The sequence below is a fragment of the Papaver somniferum genome, chromosome 7, assembly GCF_003573695.1.
Source record: "Papaver somniferum cultivar HN1 chromosome 7, ASM357369v1, whole genome shotgun sequence".
NCBI lineage: Eukaryota > Viridiplantae > Streptophyta > Magnoliopsida > Ranunculales > Papaveraceae > Papaver > Papaver somniferum.
Window position 1 is genome coordinate 173128535 of NC_039364.1, and position 21334 is coordinate 173149868.

The window sequence follows — 21334 nt, forward strand, 5'->3', positions numbered from 1 at the left end:
ATCATTGGTTGATGTTGTTATTGAACCAGGAAGTCAGAAGAATTTACTTTCACATTCTTTGGTACAGAAGTTGGGTTTGAAGACTTTCAAACATCCAAAACCCTATCCTTTAGGGTGGATTCAAAAAGAAGGAGGGTACAGGTTGGAGAGCAGTGTACATTCAAGTTTGCTTTTGATGAGTCATACATTGATGAAGTTACATGTAACGTAGTACCTTTGGATGTCTGTCAAGTAGTAATAGGTAGTCCTTACCTATGGGATAGAGATGCAACTCTACATAGGAGGGAGAAACAGTACACCTTTGGATGTCTGTCAAGTAATACTAGGTAGTCCTTACCAAAATTCTAACGTATAAAAGGTGCAAGTTCTAATGTGTTATGTATATATCAAACCCCTCTGCAGTCTACCATATGATATCACATCGATAAAATTTCGAACATTACAAGCATTAATATTTTCTCTCCAAATTCTAAAAAGACAAGTGACATAAAACTTATATGATTATATCATGTACAATGAAACTTAAAATTACTCTCAGACTGCCAATCAAAGGTACCACAGATCTTAGATCACATCACGATTCATGATTCTTTCAACCAAATTAAAAGCATTAACGTATCACCTAGCCAAGTATTAACTCTTACGTACCAAGTGCAGAATTGTAGTTTAATCTATACGAATATACGACGGAATCACCTATATTTCTTTCTGTTTACACTCGAAACCCATGTAGTCCATCTTCAATGTTACTTTGAGACGCAGTCTTTTTCATGGGCTCCAACAAACTACAAGCGGAAAAGACCTGCAAGACAATTGAAGTTAACTTTGAAACATCAGTAAGTACCCTTCCCCACCGAACTAACTGTAGAAAATTTCAGAGAGTTTGAGTTCAAAATCGAAAACAAGCAAACACCCAAATCTCAAAATCCATGTATTGACACTAGTGGAAAAAAAAACGTTTTAAGATAGCATAGGGGTTATTCTTCAAAATCAAATTAAGGGTTTTCTTTGAGCTTGTACATGACAACAAGTTTGTAATGATACACCTGAGTCTATAACATATATAACCCTTTACAAAAAAGAAGCAACTTATAACCTTGATCTCGCTCTCCAATTACCGATTCACGACCACCAGTTCTGTTCATACAACCTCCACCACTAGCAGCGAGCTAGTTACCATCACTTTATCGAACTCGTTGATTCCCTCTCCAAGTATCCATTCACCACCGCCAGTTCAGTCCATACAACCTCCACCACCACCAGCGATCTAGTTACCATCACCGCCAACGGTTTCTTCAATACGCCCATTTACCACCACCAGTGGTTCTTCTTTCATCTCATACATCCCCTGCATCAATAAAACCAAAAAATTATTAATAAAAGCCTACTAAAACTAACAAATCAAACCTATTATTAGAACCATAAATACCACAGAACTCATAAAATCCTGTGTGACAAGATTTACAAATTCAAAATCCAACAACATAATCATTAAGAACACCCAATTTTTTTTGACAAAAATTATGGATGACTTCTAATTACTTGATTAGCACAAGAGTAACAACAAATGACTTCAAATAATTTCATTAACATCAAATCTATCTGAAACAAGTAAAAATGAGGGAGAAGTTATACTTGAAGACTGAAGATCTTCAAAAAAAAAAAAAATGCAGGTGGAGATGTTGAATATTCTTCTAGCAATTGCTACAATAGAAGAAAACGAATGATAAATTAAAACCCTGTCAACAAAATCAAACCTTAACTTCAAAGATGAAAAATAAAGAAAAATTAAATTGCAAACCCTAACGTTTAACCCGATATTTGTAGAAAACCAAATCCCTAACTGCTAACACGAAAAGGAATTGGTGAAGAAAAAATAATGGGTTTTTTTCAAACATGAAATTGGTTAAAGAACAACATAAAATGGGTTTGTTTACAAGGTAAGGGTTTCAAAGAAATGGTTTTAGATTTCATGGTAGGGTCTTTCTTTCTGGTTCATAGAGTTAATTCTTAGGTTGATGAAGGTCGATTTGGTTTAGTAATTATCAAATGGATCTGTAGAGATGAAGAAGGGTACAAGAAGAAATGGTTTTTCTTTCTGGTTCTTAATAGAGAGATGAAAATAAGGAGATCGGAGAAACTGTGGAGGAGATCGAGAGAAGGACAAGAAAAAAAAACACAGCTACACCCTTTGAGATTTAGCATTATAAGAATTGAGAACACCATCTCCATATTGTAAACAAGGTGAGGGAGAATGAGAGAGAGACTAAGAGAGTAGTGAAAAGGCGGAGAAAAGTATGTTTTCTCTCTCTCCGTTGGGATGGATAAGGCTGAGGCTCGTTTTTTTAGAGCAAATCCTAACAATTGAATTAAAAAAATCTACCACTGAAACAATATGATTTACGCGTTGTTGTATAAGTCAACTAAAGTCCTCATACAAAGGCACTTTGACTTTAGTCAACGAACAATATCTTAGTATCGTTGTTTAAGTCAACACAAGTCTGAACAGAACGACATTTTGACTTTAGTCAAGGGCACTTTTCAAATGAGGTTATATCGCAATATTTACTTTGTGTCGTTTCATAATATCTCAGATACCCCATTTTCCACTTGTGAAACAGACGGACAAACATAAGTGGTCAACATGACTATGGTTCACATGTTAAGGGGATATAATTCCAAGCATCCTAAAACTTGGGATGAGAGTTTACCATATCTACAATTTGCATTCAATAGAGCAGTTTATAGTTTTTCGGGGAAATCTCCTTTCGAGACGTGATATGGTTACTTACCACCTAGTCCTTTCGATCTAGTATTTTCTAGTGACACCTAAATGGGGGGAAAGGAAGGAAGTGAACGACAAAAGGCACAAAAGTTCTTGGAGAAGATATCTCAGATTCATGCAACTATTGAAGCACAATTAAAGAAGTCACAATCCAAATACAAATCAAAGCATGACAAGCATCTTGTGCCTTGTAATTTTGGTGTTGGTGACCTGGTATGGTTAAAATTAGGTAAGGAACGACTGAAGGGGGAAGGTAAGAAGTTGAAGCCATTGAGGTATGGACCGTTTCGTATTCTCGATCAGATTGGTGACAATGCCTTTCGTACGGATCTTCCACCTTATCTAGGAATGTACTCGGTGATAAATGTCGAATACTTGAAGTTGTTTGAACCACCATTACTTGATGATGACAGCGAAGACACTATGGTCTTACCACGAGTAGAATACTTATGGTTTGATAGAGAGGAACCACTCAAGGAAGACTGCATGTTGGAGCGAAGAGTGACTAAAACACGACAAGAAGAGAAAGAAGTTTTTCTAATCGGATGTAAAGGTCAAATTCTTAGCAAGGCCAAGTGGTTTAACAAGGAAGAGGGACTATCGAGTTCCCTAACCTTCATTTTTTACTCTCACATGAGTTCAAGTTCTTAAAAAGGGGACCCATGATACAGGTGTATCCGTACTCCTTTAGGGAACTTAGTTAACCTCAAGATAAGTTGAGGGAAGAATCCTATTCTAGGAAGGAATCCTTGTTTAGGCATAATTCCTAGTTAGGGAAGAGTTTTTTTTTAGGCAATACTCTTAATTTAGGAAATAGATTCCTAATAGAAGTCCTTGGTCGGCTGAGTACGATGAAGGCTATAAATAGAGGGCTTTGGCTAATAACTAAGGACAAACTATATACTAGATACAAAAAACTAGAGAAAGCTTGGAACAATATTTGTGCAAGCTTAGTAAACAGTTTAAGGTTGATCAGCTGTTTAGAGAAGACTGCGAGTGTAACAAAGAGAGAATTGTAATAGTTTTCTTATTCATAATCTAGAGAAGATATTTTCTTCGAATTACTTTCTTGTGTCTCTGCTTTCTAAGTCTTTTCTTCTATTATTATTATGAATTCCGTCTCTATAATAAGAGCTACCAAGGTACAAAGATCGAACGTATCAATGCACAATATGATTCAGTGCGTTTTGAGTTTTCGTGAGGCTAATTTTTCAGCGTACACTATGGCTAAAAGGGGTTCTCTCGGGTATCACTAGACCCGGACCCAGACCCTATTTATAAAGGTCGGGTCCGGTTCCGGGTCTGGTTCCAAAATTTGTGGACCCAGAACCAGGCCCTTTAGAATTTAGGGAACCCGTCGGTTCTGGTTACCCATTGGGTATTAAGAAAACTATAAAAAAAACCTCAAAAATTTAATATCTTTCTTTTTTTGGCTTGGATCTAAATTATTTTTGTAAAAATTTGTTATTATTTTTTTATTAATGTACTAAATAAAGACTAAATATAGGAAAAAAATGAAAAATGAAAAAAATCAAAGCAAAAACTAGCAAAATACTTGTAATTTTGCTAAAAACATGAATAAAAGAGTGAATAACCGGGTATCCGATACCTACGGGATTCTAAGTTGTTAATGTGTCCAAATTTAGGACCCGAAACCGGATCCAAATCTACCGGGTAATGGGTATCTATTGACAACCCTACCGTGATGGGTTAAGCTATGATGGAAAACCTTATATCTTAAATAGTATTGAGCTTCCAAATGTTTCTTATTATTTAAATGATTTCTAAGTTTTTGGTATCTTTGTCTTTGGCTTTTTTTCTTGTAAACTCTTTGTAAATATTTTTGTTATTAATACAATTTTTGACTTGTATAAAAAAAAAACTGAGTACATAATGCATCTTGGGTCTTGTTTCGAATCTAATATCAATAATGGGTCTTGTTTGGTAATCATCTCAAAACCATTCCAAAAATATAAATTTCATTAAAATCCGACCTATATTTCGTAAGTTATGCTTTTTTACGCTGATGATTTTAAATTGGAGAAAGAAATGATAAAGTAAAGAAAAAAAGTAAAAAATGAAGGTCACGTTTGTCTGTTGAGGTTTCTGGACATATAACCCATTTTCTGATCGTAAATATACCTTTTCCTCAACCAATTTACCTTATATTCACGTAGTGTTTTTCTGTTAATTGTTAAAATAAAATTTTGGTATTTCGATGCTTCAGACAATCTCCTTTCGGCAAATCATTGCATATCAAAATACGGATTAGGGGCAGAGCCAGTCCATTACAAGGGTGTGCACTTGCACCCCTGCCCAGCTGGCTCCAAAGCATAATCTAGGCCCACTTGATTTATTTTTTTTTGCTATTTACGAGCCTTATTTTGCTTACTTGCACCTAATTGCAACCCCAGAATAAACTTTTGCACCCCCATCTCAGAATATTGGCTCAGCCCCTGATATGGATACCGATAACGGCAAGAAAAATTTTAAACAAATTTTTATGCATATATACACACCACATGAAAACGTGTGGAGTACGAGGTACGCGGCTAGGGGACCAGACAATAATCACATGTACTGCAAGTATTTAAACATGTCTCTGTTAAACATGTCTCTGTTAAAAACTTAATATATTATCATCCGAATCCTAATATAAGGTGTTGAAACTAAATTTCATCAAAAGAAAAAGAAATAGATGTTCAACTAAAATATAGATATTCTTTTCTACGATCGATCTCCTTTATCAAAAAATAATCATCCTCACTGATAAGTTGAACTCACCCCGAGCAAAATGTTAAACTTCTCACTGTTATAACCATAGAAACAAAATCCAGATAAACATATAACGAACGAGAATAGAGTTGGAACAATCCATATAACGAAGAAGAAAAATGTTGGGATGTACATTGTATGTACACATTTCATTGTCCACCACGTGTACAGGAAGAGACACGTGGAAAGCATGCAAAGCGAGACATCAAAACATGATAACAAGCAGTCATAACCTAGGGGAGCATCTCATCAGAAAATGTCACCGGTCAGCAGATCTGACGGTCAAGGACTAAGGATCACAGAGGTATGATGGCAAAGAGGAGTACCAGATAATACCCCTCGGGTTTTAGTACATCCTATCCCGAGGAAGATCCAAGATCAACGGCTGAGAGAGAGATTGAATGACACGGATGTGACCAGACTAAGGGACACTTGTCTGACACGAGCGGACGTCCAACTGCCCGCATTAAATACCAAGAGATATACACGCGTCAATCATCTCGTGGAACAAGCGAGGATATCTCTTCGTATTCAAGCTTAGACCGCAGGATACACCGAAAACCTCTGCGTAATGGGCACAAAGCACAAGAAGATAAGGTTGCAACGGCTTCTCAGAAGTAGAACCCACGTTTCAACCCTATAAATACCCCTCTCCACTAAGAGAAAATGGGTCGACCAATCCACAATCCTGAGAAGAGAGCATAAGAGAGAGAAATAGGAAGAGTAAGTAAATCCCTTGCTTCCGCAGACTAATGTATACTCAAAAATCATTCGACTATCTTTGTAAACATTCAATACATAGTGAAACACCAACCCCGGTGGATGTAGGCCTTAGTGCCGAACCACGTAAATCTCCATCTTATTTATATTTCAGCACTTTTATATTCATCGTATATCCTTTATGATTCGTATTTATGATTGTATTTGTAGTCTTCCTCCTTCTACGATCAATTTATGGTATTACTCGACTAGGAAGTGATGAGCCCGAAGGCTTTGAGTCAATGAATCGATAGTACCATCCATTCTATGCATGTGTCATTTAATTCAAGAGTTTTTTGTATGTGCGAACATTGTTTGTGAACACGTAGGGTGCCCTCGTGATTTATGTGTTCACAATCTGGCGCTAGAAACAGGGACTTTGACCCGGTAAAAGATTTATCTTACCCTGTGATTTCACCTTAAACGCGCATTATGGATTTGCTCTATTATTTTTAGCAGAACTTATCTGTTTATTAGCCAATTAATACTAAGACTTCAGCGTGCTTTCAAAACCTTTTTTTTATTCTGGGTTTTCTGTCTTTATCTTCAGGGACACCATTTCAAAACATACAAATCCACGACTATCTATCTCAGATCTGCACGTGCGGCGTATTTTAAACTAATTAAAAGACTTAATAATCAGATTCACGGGTATTCGCTACGGATCTGCCTTTTCAAAAGATTTCCTATTTTTATCTTCACTACGGATATAGATCCATGATTGTTTATTAGAGGATTTGTACTGCGAAAACAAGACCGTTGAATTCTTTATGTTTTTTCTTTTATTAAGGCCCTCGGACGACTCTCTTCTTTATTAAGATAAATATTTTTTATTCCATACATTTTACGAGTACGAATAACACTAACCCGATCCACGTGGATATCTCTGGTTCTCTTTATTTGAAATTACCCTATGCAGAAGGACCCAAGATGGAAAAGACACTAGAGGCAGGAAAAACCAAAGCCTCATCAAAGGAAACACCGAGGACTACCCCGGTCATGACCCGAAGTAAGCAGAAAGGAGACAAAGCTAAGACAGCTAATCAGAGGCAGGATGCTGCGGAAATCACCTCACCCATGAACACTAACTCCATTGCAGCCGCGGCTCTCAAAGCAGCAGCGACGAAGAGCAGTGCGACTGCTGCGGCCCTCCAAGCTGTAGAAGCTAACAAAACTTTGGCTACAAACCAAGTCCATCAACAAAGAGAAGGGGTGGCAGAATCTATGACACATCAGCCCGCACACCCGCCAGCCTTCGGAATGCCGTCAACGAACGGTCAGAATCAAACTATACCAGTGGTTCTAGCACCGCGGGCGGGAACTCAACCGAGGGGACCAAACTTGGAGATACAAACAATCGAAGCTGACCCTCTACCACCCTTAATACACACAGTAGATGAAGGGGGCACCATGGCCGTAGGGGTACAAGCAGGAACTCCCAATCAGGGGTCTAACCAGTCCCACCGACTGATGGCAGAGCTCGAAGAATTGAAGAAGATCCAGCAGGTCTACGCAGATGCCGTAGCTCTGCTGGCCAGAGAAAATCAAGACTTAAAAGATCGGATTGCCCAAAGCACGAAGACCAGCCAACAACTTGAAGAAGCAAATTCTAAGGCACCAGAGCCTAATCGAGACCGAAGAATCATCCTAGCAAACGCTGCTAGGGGAAGCAGTGCATCTGATCCGGATTATGCCGCCGAAGACTCAGATTATTACGACAGTGAGGATCGAAGAAAAAAAATGCTCAACTGAGTATGATAACGTGGGACATTACCGCGCGATGGAAGAGTTGCGTGATCATATGATGGCTGAGATCAGGCAGCTAAAAGCCAGATAAGGCGGAGGAAGGCTAGAAGAGGTGATGAAAGAGGCTAACTCCACGCCCCTAACTCATCGCCTGGCGAACACCCCCATTCCGCTGAAGTGCCCTGTCTCAACTTTTGAATGCTATGACGGGTCCAGTGATCCCGCGGCATATATCCGGTATTATAATCGTATCTTAGCCCGATGGAGTCAAAACGACACCGTCCTCTGTAGATATTTCCCATCAAGTCTGAAGGGGTCGGCTTTTTCTTGGTTTGACAACCTGCCACCTGACTCCATCAATTCCTACGATCAACTCGCAGAGAAATTCTTGAGAACCTACATGTACAACAAAGCTGTCAACACCGGAATGGATAAACTCTTTTCACTGGCAATTAGTTACAAGGAGAATACAAGGGACTACACCAATAGATGGCATAAGATCTGCCAAGATATAGGGAGTGTAGATCCCGTAGTGAGCATCAACTGCTACAAATGGGGATTAGACCGAATGAGTCCACTGTTTGTTGAGATCCACGGCAGCGTACCTAAGACATAAGGAGATCTTCGAATAATTATTGAGAAGCATGCTCGTCTTGAAGAAATCCAGCGTGAGAACCCGAGGGCACAAACGCAAAGGTCTCACCGTACCAACTCCGTAGAACAAACCAGGGGGCCAAAAGGAATAGCTCAGTGGAACGACCGCACGAAGATAGGAAGTAACGAAGAGATGATCGACAAAAAGGCGATCGAAAATTCGAAGATCAGGTTTATACGAAGCTCAATGTTAGCTACGCTCGGATCTTGCGAGAGATCAAGGGAAGGGAAAATTTAGAGTGGCCAAGGTCTAAGGGAAAACAACCTCCAAGGACCGAGAAGTCAAAAGATTACTATGAGTATCATTGCTTCAATGGTCACCAGACCGAGAAATGTAAAAACCTCAAAATAATGATCCAAAAGTTGATTGATGTTGGCGAACTCAAGCAATACATACAAAAGGAAGTCACCGAGGATAGATCCAAATGAACCAAGCAAGTCCAACTTCCAGATGGAAACCACGCAATTAACACCATTTCATGTTCCGAAGCCGTAGGACCCTCACTTACAGCGCAGATAGGAAAGAGGCTAAGAAAGCAATTCGAAGATTACTGCGAGTTATATAAGATTGATGGCGTAGAGGTGGACGAGCACGAAGAGTGGATGAACGCACCTATCATCTTCGATACTGAAGATATCGAAGAAGATATGGAAGAACATAACGATCCCTTGGTCCTCACACTACCAGTGGCCGGATGTAACCTCAAAAAGATCCTCATCGACGGGGGAAGCTCAGTTAATGTTCTATTCTACGACACCTTCAAACGGATGAAACTCAATGATGAGCAGCTGATGTCCTCTTATTACACCATCTACGGGTTTAACGGAGCACCCACAAATCCATTGGGAGACATCGTGCTACAGGGAGACACCGGTCCCATGAAGGTAGAAACACGATTCAGCGTGGTAGACGCCCCATCCCCCTATAACGCCATTATTGTCCGAAAATGGGTACACAAACTCAAGGGAGTGGCAACAACTTACTACCAATATCTCAGGTTCCCTATACCCGAGGGAGTAATGGAAATCAAGGGAGATCGAGTCTTTGCAAAGGAGTGCCAGGCCACTCAGGATCGTATTAACAACGAACATGAAGAGCAGCGAAAAACCCGAAGGGCCAAAAACAAAGAAGCTGCGAAAGAAAAGGCCATAAACCTGTTCCTCAAGGAAACCGTGGGGAAGAGCTTGACAAAGAATGATAATGTTCTTAACACAGAGGAAAGTACTTCAGCAGCCAGCGAAGAACAAGAACATACCAAATAGCAATTAAAGAATGTCCCTGTCCTTGGGGACCCAAAGCCGATGTTCACACCAGTGGAGCCCGTAAAACAAATCAACATAGGAACGGAAGAAAATCCGAAGATGATCAAAATAGGGACCATAATGGACGAAGAAAGAGAAGATTCCTTAACCAAACTACTTAAGGAATACGCGGATGTATTCGCCTGGAAGTTAGGAGACATGCCGGGGATTGATCCAAAAATAATCCAACACGAGCTACGCATCAAACCAGGCACGCCACCTTTCAGGCAGAAAATAAGAAAAGTTGCACCGGAGTATCATAAGGCAGTAGAGAAAGAGCTCCGAAAATTGCTAGAAGCAGGCTTCATCAAGGAAGTCAAATACCCAACATGGATCTCGAACATGGTCATCGTTCCCAAGAAAAACGGAGGGGTTAGAATATGCATCGACTTTACTAACCTCAACAAGGCATGTCCAAAAGACAGCTATCCACTACCGAGCATATATCAACTGGTTGAAGCAGTGGAAGGGTACGAAGAGCTATCATTCATGGATGGATATTCTGGTTACAACCAAGTAGCCCTGGCAGAAGAAGATCAAAAACACACAACATTCTACACCCCGCACGGCCTTTATTGCTACACTAGAATTCCCTTCGGACTTCGAAGCGCAGGGGAAACTTACCAAAGAATGGTCGATGCTATCTTCAAGCCATGGATTGGTAGTACCCTGGAAGTCTACGTTGACGACATTCTCGTCAAAAGTAGGCTGCGCAAAGATCACCACCAAGATCTGAGAGATATTTTTGAAGCAATGAGAAAAAATCACATGAAAGTAAATACAGAAAAGTGCACCTTCGGTGTCACCTCAGGGAAATTCTCGGATACCTGGTAACAAAAGGGGGCATTGAGGCAGACCCCGCAAAGATTCAGGCCATAGTAGAAATGCCATCTCCGAAGAATTTGAAAGAAGTGCAAAAGCTCAATGGATCCTTAGCATCCTTGGGCAGATTTATTGCCCGATCCTCGGACAAATGCAAACATTTTTTCAATATTCTCAAAAAAGGGAGTAAGTTTGAATGGACCACAGAGTGTGAAGAAGCCTTTCAAAAAATCAAGGAATAACTGGCTTCAATTCTGATCCTACAAAAACCTGATCTCGATGAGGTTTTGGCGCTGTACATATCAGCGACAGAAGACGCAGTTAGCGCAGTGCTGGTCAAAACCAATACGAAGATAGAACATCCTATCTATTATGTCAGCAAGACCCTCAATTCTGCGGAAAGGAATTACACGAAGATCGAAAAACTCATCCTGGCATTAGTATGAGCTACTCAAAAGCTGAGAACCTATTTCCTAACTCGTTTCATCCGCGTCCCATGCAAAGCACCATTGGAAGCAGTCCTCAAAAGCGCGGGGAAAGTAGGAAGAATAGCCAAGTGGAACACCCACCTGGACCAATTCAACATCATCCATGATATTCAGCACTCCCAAAAATCCCAAGTATTGGCGGATTTCTTAGCAGATCTCCTCCTGGACAACGATGAAGAGATTAGGGGAATACCAGAAGCTGACGAGGAAAATAAGGACCCGGTTGATGTCCTCGAACCTACGAGCCAAAGACGATGGGAAGTCTTCGTCGATGGTTCCAAAAATAAGGAAGGGGCGGAAATAGGCATTGTCATCACCACCCCAACCGGAGAAAGGATCGTACATGCACTCAGATTGGAATTCAAAGAGCATACTAACAACATCGTCGAATACGAGGCAGTCATACATGCCCTCCGCTTGATAATAGAGATGGGGGTAACTGATGTAAGACTGACAAGTGACTCGCAGCTTGTCATACGGTAAATAGGGTTCGAATACAATGTATACGACGATACCCTCTCAGCTTATATGGCCTAGGTCCAAACACTGGCATCGCAAATACCGAACATCAAGTTCAGGCACTTATGCAGGAGAGATCTCAGGCACGCGGATTCCCTAGCATATATATCATCCATGCTGAAGGACAAGAATAGCGAAGCTATCAAAATAACAAGGGTATACGAGCCTTCAATTGCATCACAATTTTCCTTTGCTACCAATCAAGATACAATGGAAGAAAATATCGAAGATCAGGTGGGAGAAGACATCCATAACGATTTCGACGAAGAAGAAATCCTGTCGAGAGCAAATCAAGACGAAGATTTCAGCAACGAAGATGATTGGAGAATGGTGATTCATGCGTTTATCAAGGATGGAACCTTACCCGCGGATCATAAACAAGTCAGGAAAATACTCTCCAAAGTAGGAAGATATGGTCTTCGGGATGGGGTCCTGTACAAGAAATCTTTCCTCGGACTGTTACTACGTTGCTTATCCAGGAAAGAGGGGCATCGAATTCTAAACGACATTCATTACGGTGACGCAGGGAATCATAGCGGCATGAGATCACTAGCCGACTAAGCAAAAATGAAAGGATATTACTGTCCCACAATGATACAAGATGCCGCAAGAATGTCCCGACGATGTGAAGAATTTCAGCGTTTCGCCAAAAAGATACACGCGCCAGCAACAACGCTAAATTCTGTGGATAGTCCGTGGCCATTTGCAAAATGGGGCATAGATATCGTTGGGCCTTTCATCGAAGGGTCGGGGAAAAGACGATATTTGATAGTAGCCACGGACCACTTCAGTAAATGGGTGGAAGCTAAAGCCTTAGCCAGGATCAGAGACGTGGATGTGTTTACTTTCATATTCCAAAACATCATTTGCAGGTTCGGCATACCAGCGGGAATCGTGTCCGATAATGGTAAGCAATTACAAGGGAAAAATATAGACATGCTCTTCGACACTTTCAAAATAAGGAAGAACAAATCCATCCCCATATACCCTCAGAGCAATGGACAAGCGGAAGCTACTAACAAGACCCTCGCCCTTATCCTCAAAAAGCAATTAGACGAACATAAGGGGCGGTGGTGTGAGCATCTACACAATGTATTATGGGCGTACAGGACAACACGAAGATCTGCCACCGGGGAATCCCCATTTCTCCTCACTTATGGAGCTGAAGCAGTCATCCCAACAGAGATCCTCATGACAACCACAAAGACCGAAGCATGTGAGAAAAATATCACAACATACATGATGTTAGAGAGACTGTACGACCTGGAAGAAAGGAGGGAAGCAACATTTCAAAAGATGGAAAATTATCAACGAAGATTAGTAAGAGAATACAAAAAAAAGGTTAAGCTTCGAAATTTTGTAGAAGGGAAGTATGTGCTAAGAACAATCCCGCAGTATCAACGAAAGAAGAAATGGGGAAAGTTAGCACCTACATGGGGAGGACCTTTTATAATACACGACATTGCGGGAAACGGTTCCTACTATCTTCGCAATCTGAAAGGCGAGGTCCTCCGACACCCTTGGAATGATAAATGGCTCAAACCGTACTACCCATAGGAGCCGCGCAGCTTTGCATCTGCGTGAAGAATACCAGAAGAAGAAGGCAGCGTAACAGATCTACATGTTTCTATCTCTGGAAGAGGAGTAGCAGGCCTCAACCCATCAATCAAACAAACTTTTTGCAAAATTTTCGAGCAAACGAAATGGTCAAAAGGCCCGTTGGGTGAACGCATGTACATTACATAATAAATTAACAATATTGGGGAAAGTAGTTAATCTACAATCTCTCAGGGCTCCCCTATCAGTGTCTATGAGTGTAAGACCATGGGAAAGGCACCCAACAGAAAGAGATACCCAACCAATTTAAGGCAGCGGGTCGACGGAATGGGTGCATGTAAATATTTCAAATAAGCATCCCATATACTAGATTACTGCCTCGGCCCCCACCGTTTGGGAATCCTCTGGCCCAGGATTCGCCAGCGGGGTGACAGGTCTCAAGACGATCACGAAGGTACCTACCTTCGGTGTCGCACCCAAACACTCGAACTTTTTACAAAGCAAGTTATTTATAATTTAACGCTTCACAATACTTAAAATAAAAATGAATTGATAAAGCAGGTATGACAAAAGGATGATCCATTCCATAAAGAGTTGATTACAAGTTCAGCAAATAAGATAGAGCAAGAAACACATCGAAAAATGATCTGAAACTATATAATCAACGAGGATCAACTTTCTATGACCAATAAAAGAAATCTACTTGGACGATACAGCTCCATCAGCAGGGTTGTCTTTGCGAGATGAAGGTACGCTACCACCTGAAGAAGGCCCATAAGAACCAGGCAAGGGCGCGGGTGGGAGACGACGCGGATAATTCTTGAAAAGACCATGTTCGGCTTTAAGATCAAGTTCAATATTGTCTAGGACTTTGTTGGTTTCCTCAGCTAACTGACATCGAGCTTTATACGTGATAGCAGTGGTCCGCTAGTGGGCCTGAGACAATAATGAAGATAGGCGTTCCGCCTCTTTGGAGGCAATCTCTGCTGCTTCCTCACGATACGCGGCCAACCCTTTGAAATAGTTGGTTTGTCCCTCCTGCTGCACTAAGGCAGATTGAGCTTTTTCAAGCTCATCATTTGCTGCGTGAAGCTGTTCCTCGAGCGCTGAAAACAAGAAATACCAAGGGGTTAAAACAAAGAAATAACAGAATCACACTCGATAAAACGAGGTTATACCTTCGACATTAGCCGAAGCCTCTTCATACTCATTAACAACTGCGTCCCGTGCCTCATCAAGAAAGTTATACTCGTCGGATAATTTCTTATAATCCATTTGAAGGTTCGTAAGAGCAAATTGACTCGCATCTAAGTCTACCTGCTTCATTGAATCCAAGTGACGAAGATGGTTGACTTCATCATTCATCTCCCGCATCCTTTTATGGAGTCGATACACATTTACTTCGATATCTCTCTCAGACTCCACTTGGCGGGAAACATCAGCTCGGGACGCTGCTAGGGCTTTACTAAGAGCGCTGATATCAACCCTAACATTATTTCTTTCTTAGGTAAGACGCATCATACTATCCCTAACCCTGGGGCCTAAGAAGGAACGAGGCTGTCGTAACTCTTTTTCCAAAAGGCGCACTCTAGCCTCTAAGTCCGAAGCATGTCCTCGAGCTTCCCGCAGGTTATCACGCGTCCATAGAAGCGTACCATTGAACAGACGACAGTCATGGTTGTACTTATTTTGCATATCAACCATTTGTGTTCGCTTTTCACGCCACTCAGCTGCATAGGCGTTGTGCTCATCAACACGAGCGTTCCACTTTACGGCTTCGCTTTTCAACTTACCCACCAACTCTACAATACGGGATTTCTGTCGTTCCCTTTATTTCCGAAGCCATATCAGCTCGGGGACTCCACCCACTGAAGATAGGGTGGGGAGACTTAGACAGAACACCAGTGTACAAATAGGGAATCACGAGGAGTGAAAGATTGGTAAAATACGAACCTGTGAGGGACGAGACATTTCTGCGAGTCTGCTCCAATTCGTTGCGGACTACAGCAAGTTCTGAACGAAGACTCTCCTCAGCGTTACCCAACTGTTCTTTTTCCTTAAGACGTCCCCTCAGTTCATTTATCTCCACTTCAGCCGCAGACAGTTCCTCTTCTGTATGACGAAGCTTAGCCTCCAACTTTAAAGACTTTGCTTTGAAGAATTGGTACAGAACATGGTTACAATGTTCGCTCCTCATCATCTATGTCTCAAACAACAAACATTATTACACCGAAGGGTTCGGATATCACAAAGAAAAAAGTACAAGGATTTACCTCCAAGACACGCTGCTGGGGAAAACCGTACTGGTACCCATCAACTATGGTCATCATATCAGCAACAGAGGATGGATGGTCAACCACTAGATTAACTTCCGAAGCTCTCAAATTCTTCTCCCACATCTCAGCAACACGGGCCTCAGAAGACAATTGCATCATCTGACGAGTATAAGCGTCGAATTCTTCTCACCAGTGACCACTGGGGCAGGATTAGGGACGAACATCAGATTCTTCTTCTTAAGCCAAGCCAAGATGGCATCTTCACCCTCAGGCATCAGCGAGTGAGGGAAATCCTCCGAAGGAGACTCAACCGCAGACTTCTCTTTGGCTGTTATTTCCTCACCCGCGCAAGTTTCGACATCACAACCCTCAGCATGACCACCTGCGTTTTCAGCCTGCTGACCAGTGGCACCCTCTTTACCAAGATTCCCAAGCACATCCCAATCATCATTTTGGGAAAGAAATGAGAATTCTTCGGCAAGACCCATGGCAGCGTTTACATCAAAGGATTCCCCTGCGGAATATATCCTATCAAAGGAAAATTTTGGGGAAATAATGGGCAGAGTACCCACAACCTCATTCCCACCAGCAGCAAATCCTTTACCACCCACACCACCATTATTATCGCCAACATGGTCAGATCCCTCCTTGCCAGTACCACCTGCGGTAATATTACCCTCAGATTCACCATCACCACCCGCGGCAATTTCTTCTTCACCATTACCACACTCGTCATCAGGAGGAGAAGTATCAGTGCGTTCTTCTCCATCGGACATTTCGTCATCCTCAGCAAACCCTTCGTTCACAGGACTAGTAACCTCCTCATAAACCTCAGCCTCACCAGTCACAACAGTAGAAGATTGCTTGGGTCCAATTTTCTTCTTCTTTGACACCTAACAAACCAGTACATGTCCCAAAAAAAGCTCATTTTCTCCCTCACTTATTTTTTTTTTCAACCAAGGAAAATAATGGGGCAAATAGAATAGAGAATATAAGAAGAAAATGTACCTTGGCAGTAGCAGCACTCTTCGGTGGAAGGGTAGCACCAGAACCCTCCTCCTCATCTCCATCAACGACATCAAGAGAGTAAGGAAAAGTCATGCCCGCAAAATTCATACGCCAAGGAAAGAAATCTCCATAACGAGCAGGAGGAGTTTCACGAGGCTTGCTGTTTTCAGAAGGACGCCAACCGCGCGGACCAGGAATCCAACCGTAAGCCCAAGGGCCAACAATTTCAATGACAGTAACATGCCACTCATAATCATGATCACGCTTAATCCTTTCACGAGCAGGAAATAGTTTCCGTTTAGCAGATCCCTCGGTGCCAGGAACATACTTCAGCTTGGCATCGCTCACCTCACTTAAAAGACGAATTTCACCCCGAGGAGCGGAAATGTTACGAAGACTAACACTCCACGGTTTACGGTTCCTACTGTTGACATAATCCCCGAAGGAGCTATTAAAATTTTGAGGAGTGTACCACTCTCTCTCAGCAGGATTTGGAACGTATCAGGTCATCATCGTCTCCCCCTTGCTCCGCAGATAACATTCTTTCAGTGCACGAATATAATTCCTAGAAAATTGCGACACAGAACGATTATGAGTGTTTGTGGAAGAACCTTCACGACTAGCCAGCACATCATAATAAAAGGAGTCACCCGACTTATACAGGGGCAACATGAGACCCGCCTCGAAGGCTCCAACCGTAGTCAACAGATGAAACTCATCAAACTGATACTTTGAAATGAGTTCGTAAGTGATATCATCATCAGGGGCATAGAAGCGAACCTCAAAGGCTTGAAGCTCATGTTTTTCCTGGAACATCTCAAGATCAATATGCTTGAACGTGACCTTCTTCTTACCAACTGAAACGCTGCGTATCACTGGGGAAGCCTCTTCCTCGTCTGCGGAATCTGACGTGGGACTCAATTCTGAAGCCTTCTTTTTGGAAGGAAGATTTTTAGGTGGATCAGCTTTCAACACAGTACCCTTGGAGTACTTCCCCTTGAAAGAAACCGTTGGGGGAGGCGGCAAAGAACTCTGTAGGGGCACTGAAGGAGGATCCATGGAACGAAGGGGCGGAACATCCAATGTTTCACTACGAGGAGGAGGAGCCCACGCACTCCTAGAATCATCACGAAGGGAAGCCTGCGTACTCCTAGAATCTTCACGAGGACGAGAAGGAACACGGTTAACAGCGTACCTAGACCCAGAAGGACCCTTCGGCAGATCCCCTTTTTTAGTAGGCAAAGCCTTCGTACCAGAAGAAGATGAAACCCTATGACCACGAGGATCCGTTTGCGAAAATTTAGAGGAACCTTCCCCAAGCGAAGATCTATCAGAGTCTCTACGCGGAGGGGATCTTGGCGGACTAGACGGCGGGGTCTGGTAAGGAACCCGCGGACGATCAGACATAGCTATGAGGAAACACAAAAACAGTTTAGAGGAGAATACGAGGGGATCACTAAAGATCAAAAAACCCAGAAACCGATGGTTCATCCGGATTAACATCAAAAACCCTAAAATTTGAAAATAATCAGAAATACCCCATCAGACTCCAGAGATGACACTTAGATACAGACTTATAGACTTTGTAACAAATAACAGGGGCAAGCATATATGCTTCGACATATGTGTTCTTCGTCACAAAGCCAAAAGTACAGCAGCAGAAGACAAACGGGTAGATACAACAACAGAAGATAGATAAATCAATGATAGAAATAATGAAAAACCCCATACCTGTATAAAAGAGGACGGCAAGCACCAACCACAGACGAAGATAGAAAACTCAGAGAAATCAAAAGCAAGTTATCTTTAATACAGGGGCAGCAGCAGTCGAAAGTGAAAGAGTCATAAAATTGAAAATAGGTTATCTTCCTCACAAGGACGACGATAATAAATGACTAAAGAACAAGAATAGAAAACAAAAACCACATGAAGAGGATGAACACTGACAAGAAGAGGATGAACACTGACAAGAAGAGGATGAAAGTTATTTTCACATTATCTTTCCTATTTATAAAGCTAGAGAAGACAATAAATGTTCCTCGTACCAAGGAGCAGTTAATGCAAAAGTGGGAAACGTGCCCGTATTTATAGGGGAAGTTATTTCAGGAGAGATGAAATGTGTGCGACGATCTTTCTTCTTCTAAACTGCAAAATACGCCCAGGTCAGAAGAAGAGGGGCAAATTGTATGTACACATTTCATTGTCCACCACGTGTACAGGAAGAGACACGTGGAAAGCATGAAAAGGGAGACATCAAAACATGATAACAAGCAGTCATAGCCTAGGGGAGCATCTCATCAGAAAATGTCACCGGTCAGCAGATCTGACGGTCAAGGACTGAGGATCACAAAGGTATGATGGCAAAGAGGAGCACCAGATAATACCCCTCGGGTTTTAGTACATCCTATCCCGAGGAAGATCCAAGATCAACGGCTGAGAGAGAGATTGAATGACACGGATGTGACCAGACTAAGGGACACTTGTCTGACACGAGCGGACGTCCAACTGCCCGCATTAAATACCAAGAGATATACACGCGTCAATCAGCTCGTGGAACAAGCGAGGATAGCTCTTCGTATTCAAGCTTAGACCGCAGGATACACCGAAGACCTCTGCGTAATGGGCACAAATCACAAGAAGATAAGGTTGCAACGGCTTCTCAGAAGTAGAACCCACGTTTCAACCCTATAAATACCCCTCTCCCCTAAGAGAAAAGGGGCCGACCAATCCACAATCCTGAGAAGAGAGCATAAGAGAGAGAAATAGGAAGAGTAAGTAAATCCCTTGCTTCCGCAGACTAATGTATACTCAAAAATCATTCGACTATCTTTGTAAACATTCAATACATAGTGAAACACCAACCCCGTGGATATAGGCCTTAGTGCCGAACCACGTAAATCTCCATCTTATTTATATTTCAGCACTTTTATATTCATCGTATATCCTTTATGATTCGTATTTATGATCGTATTTGTAGTCGTACTCCTTCTACGATCAATTTCTGGTATTACTCGACTAGGCAGTGATGAGCCCGAAGGCTTTGAGTCAATGAATCGATAGTATCATCTATTCTATGCATGTGTCATTTAATTCAAGAGTTTTTTTGTATGTGCGAACATTGTTTGTGAACACGTAGGATACCCTCGTGATTTATGTGTTCACATACATGATCAGGGTAGAACTAGATTTTAGACCAAAGGGAAGTAAAAATAATTTTTAGGGGTGCAACTATGAAAAAACTGCGCTTGGATCTCTATTATGCTAATATGGGTTTGTAACTGCACACACCATGTTCTTAACTGGTTCCGTCACGGCAAGACGCACACACTCTGCACTAGTTTTACCAAATTAAAATATATCTGCATGGAAGGCAGAACTAACGCTCGAGTAAATAAGGTAGAGATGAGTTAAAATGTGAAGCATCCTTCTTCAGAACGGGTGTTGGTAGGATACGCATGGTGCGCATTTATAACCAAATGACATCATAAGACGTCATCATTTCTCAGGGTGGCTGGTAGCCTGATAACTACCATCTAGCTAGTTGTTATGGGTTAACACTAGTGCAAGAGGATGCATCAACAGTTTCCTACTACATCTGTCAAAAGACAAATTTCAACATTTCGTAAGATGCGAAATATATATTTAGATCCAAATCAAAAAATAGTTTAGAAGTGTGATATTTGCGGTAATACGGTCAAACACCCCCCTAGCCAGATGAGATGACTAAATAGGTGGCCCTTATCGATGACGTACGGGTACATATGAAGGCTCTTCTATTTTGTTTCTATAGAGTGGTCCGGTTTAGGGTGAAGTTAAAAGGCAAACGGCCGAAGAAGTCGACTGTAGTGGGGACCAAGGAAACTTAATAAAGAAAGTAAAATGGAATGATGTCCCCACTTAGATGATTGATGGATGGCCGGGTCGGACCGGGTACGGTATTACGGGTTTTCACTTAGGGGGAATTAGTTGGAAACACTGGACCACCTCATCTCCTACTTTTCCAGACCCATTTTAGGAACATTATTCAGCATCTATTCTCTCTTTCCTCATGCTCTACGCTCTCTAGTAGGGTAGTGAATCTCTATGGTCATTGGCTAGCTAGTATGAACTCAGAGACCAAAGGTGTGTTAGTTTAGAGATCACTGATCAGAGAAGAAAAGACTGGAAAAGTTTCCAAGATGAAATGAAACATCCACTTAACAAAAAAGGCTGATCAAAAGCCAGCAAAGACTGTTCAGTATACAAACAGAGCAATCATCGGATTTCGAGTTCATCATTACACATACATCTGTTGGTTGTTCAGTATAACTCAGAGTACGTCTGACTAGGTTGCACATCCTTTCCAGTAGTACTTCAATTCATAGGTGGATGTTCTGTTTAGGTAGAGTTGGTAAAAAAAATTGGGTGTACCGAGTGGCATGGTTAATTAGAGCAACTGCAGTGGTGCGATCAAAACCAAAGATCAAAGATCAAAAAAAAGACTAAATTTTGCGTTTAATCCGTGTTGTGACGCAACGGTACATGATTAAAATTTCGTCAGGCGGACTGTTATGGCTGCGCCCCATTTTACACTTTCATCAGGCGGACCTTAAAAGTCCGCCCCATTTATTTATTTTTTGTAACTTTCATCAGGCGGACTTTTT

The 21334-nt window shown here is 41.7% G+C and overlaps 1 long non-coding RNA gene across 2 annotated transcripts; it reads right to left on the bottom strand.

Moving 5' to 3' along the window:
* Window positions 1-404: 404 nt before the first annotated feature.
* On the bottom strand, window positions 405-2333 carry LOC113299066. Of its 2 annotated transcripts, XR_003334582.1 has the most exons (3): window positions 1636-2333; window positions 1097-1348; window positions 405-802 (listed from the first exon to the last, which is right to left on the bottom strand). It is a non-coding gene; the product is annotated as an uncharacterized LOC113299066 (long non-coding RNA). The 2 variants fall into 2 exon arrangements; XR_003334581.1 differs by lacking the exon at window positions 1636-2333 and having other exon boundaries at window positions 1097-1623.
* Between the last annotated feature and the right edge of the window lie 19001 nt (window positions 2334-21334).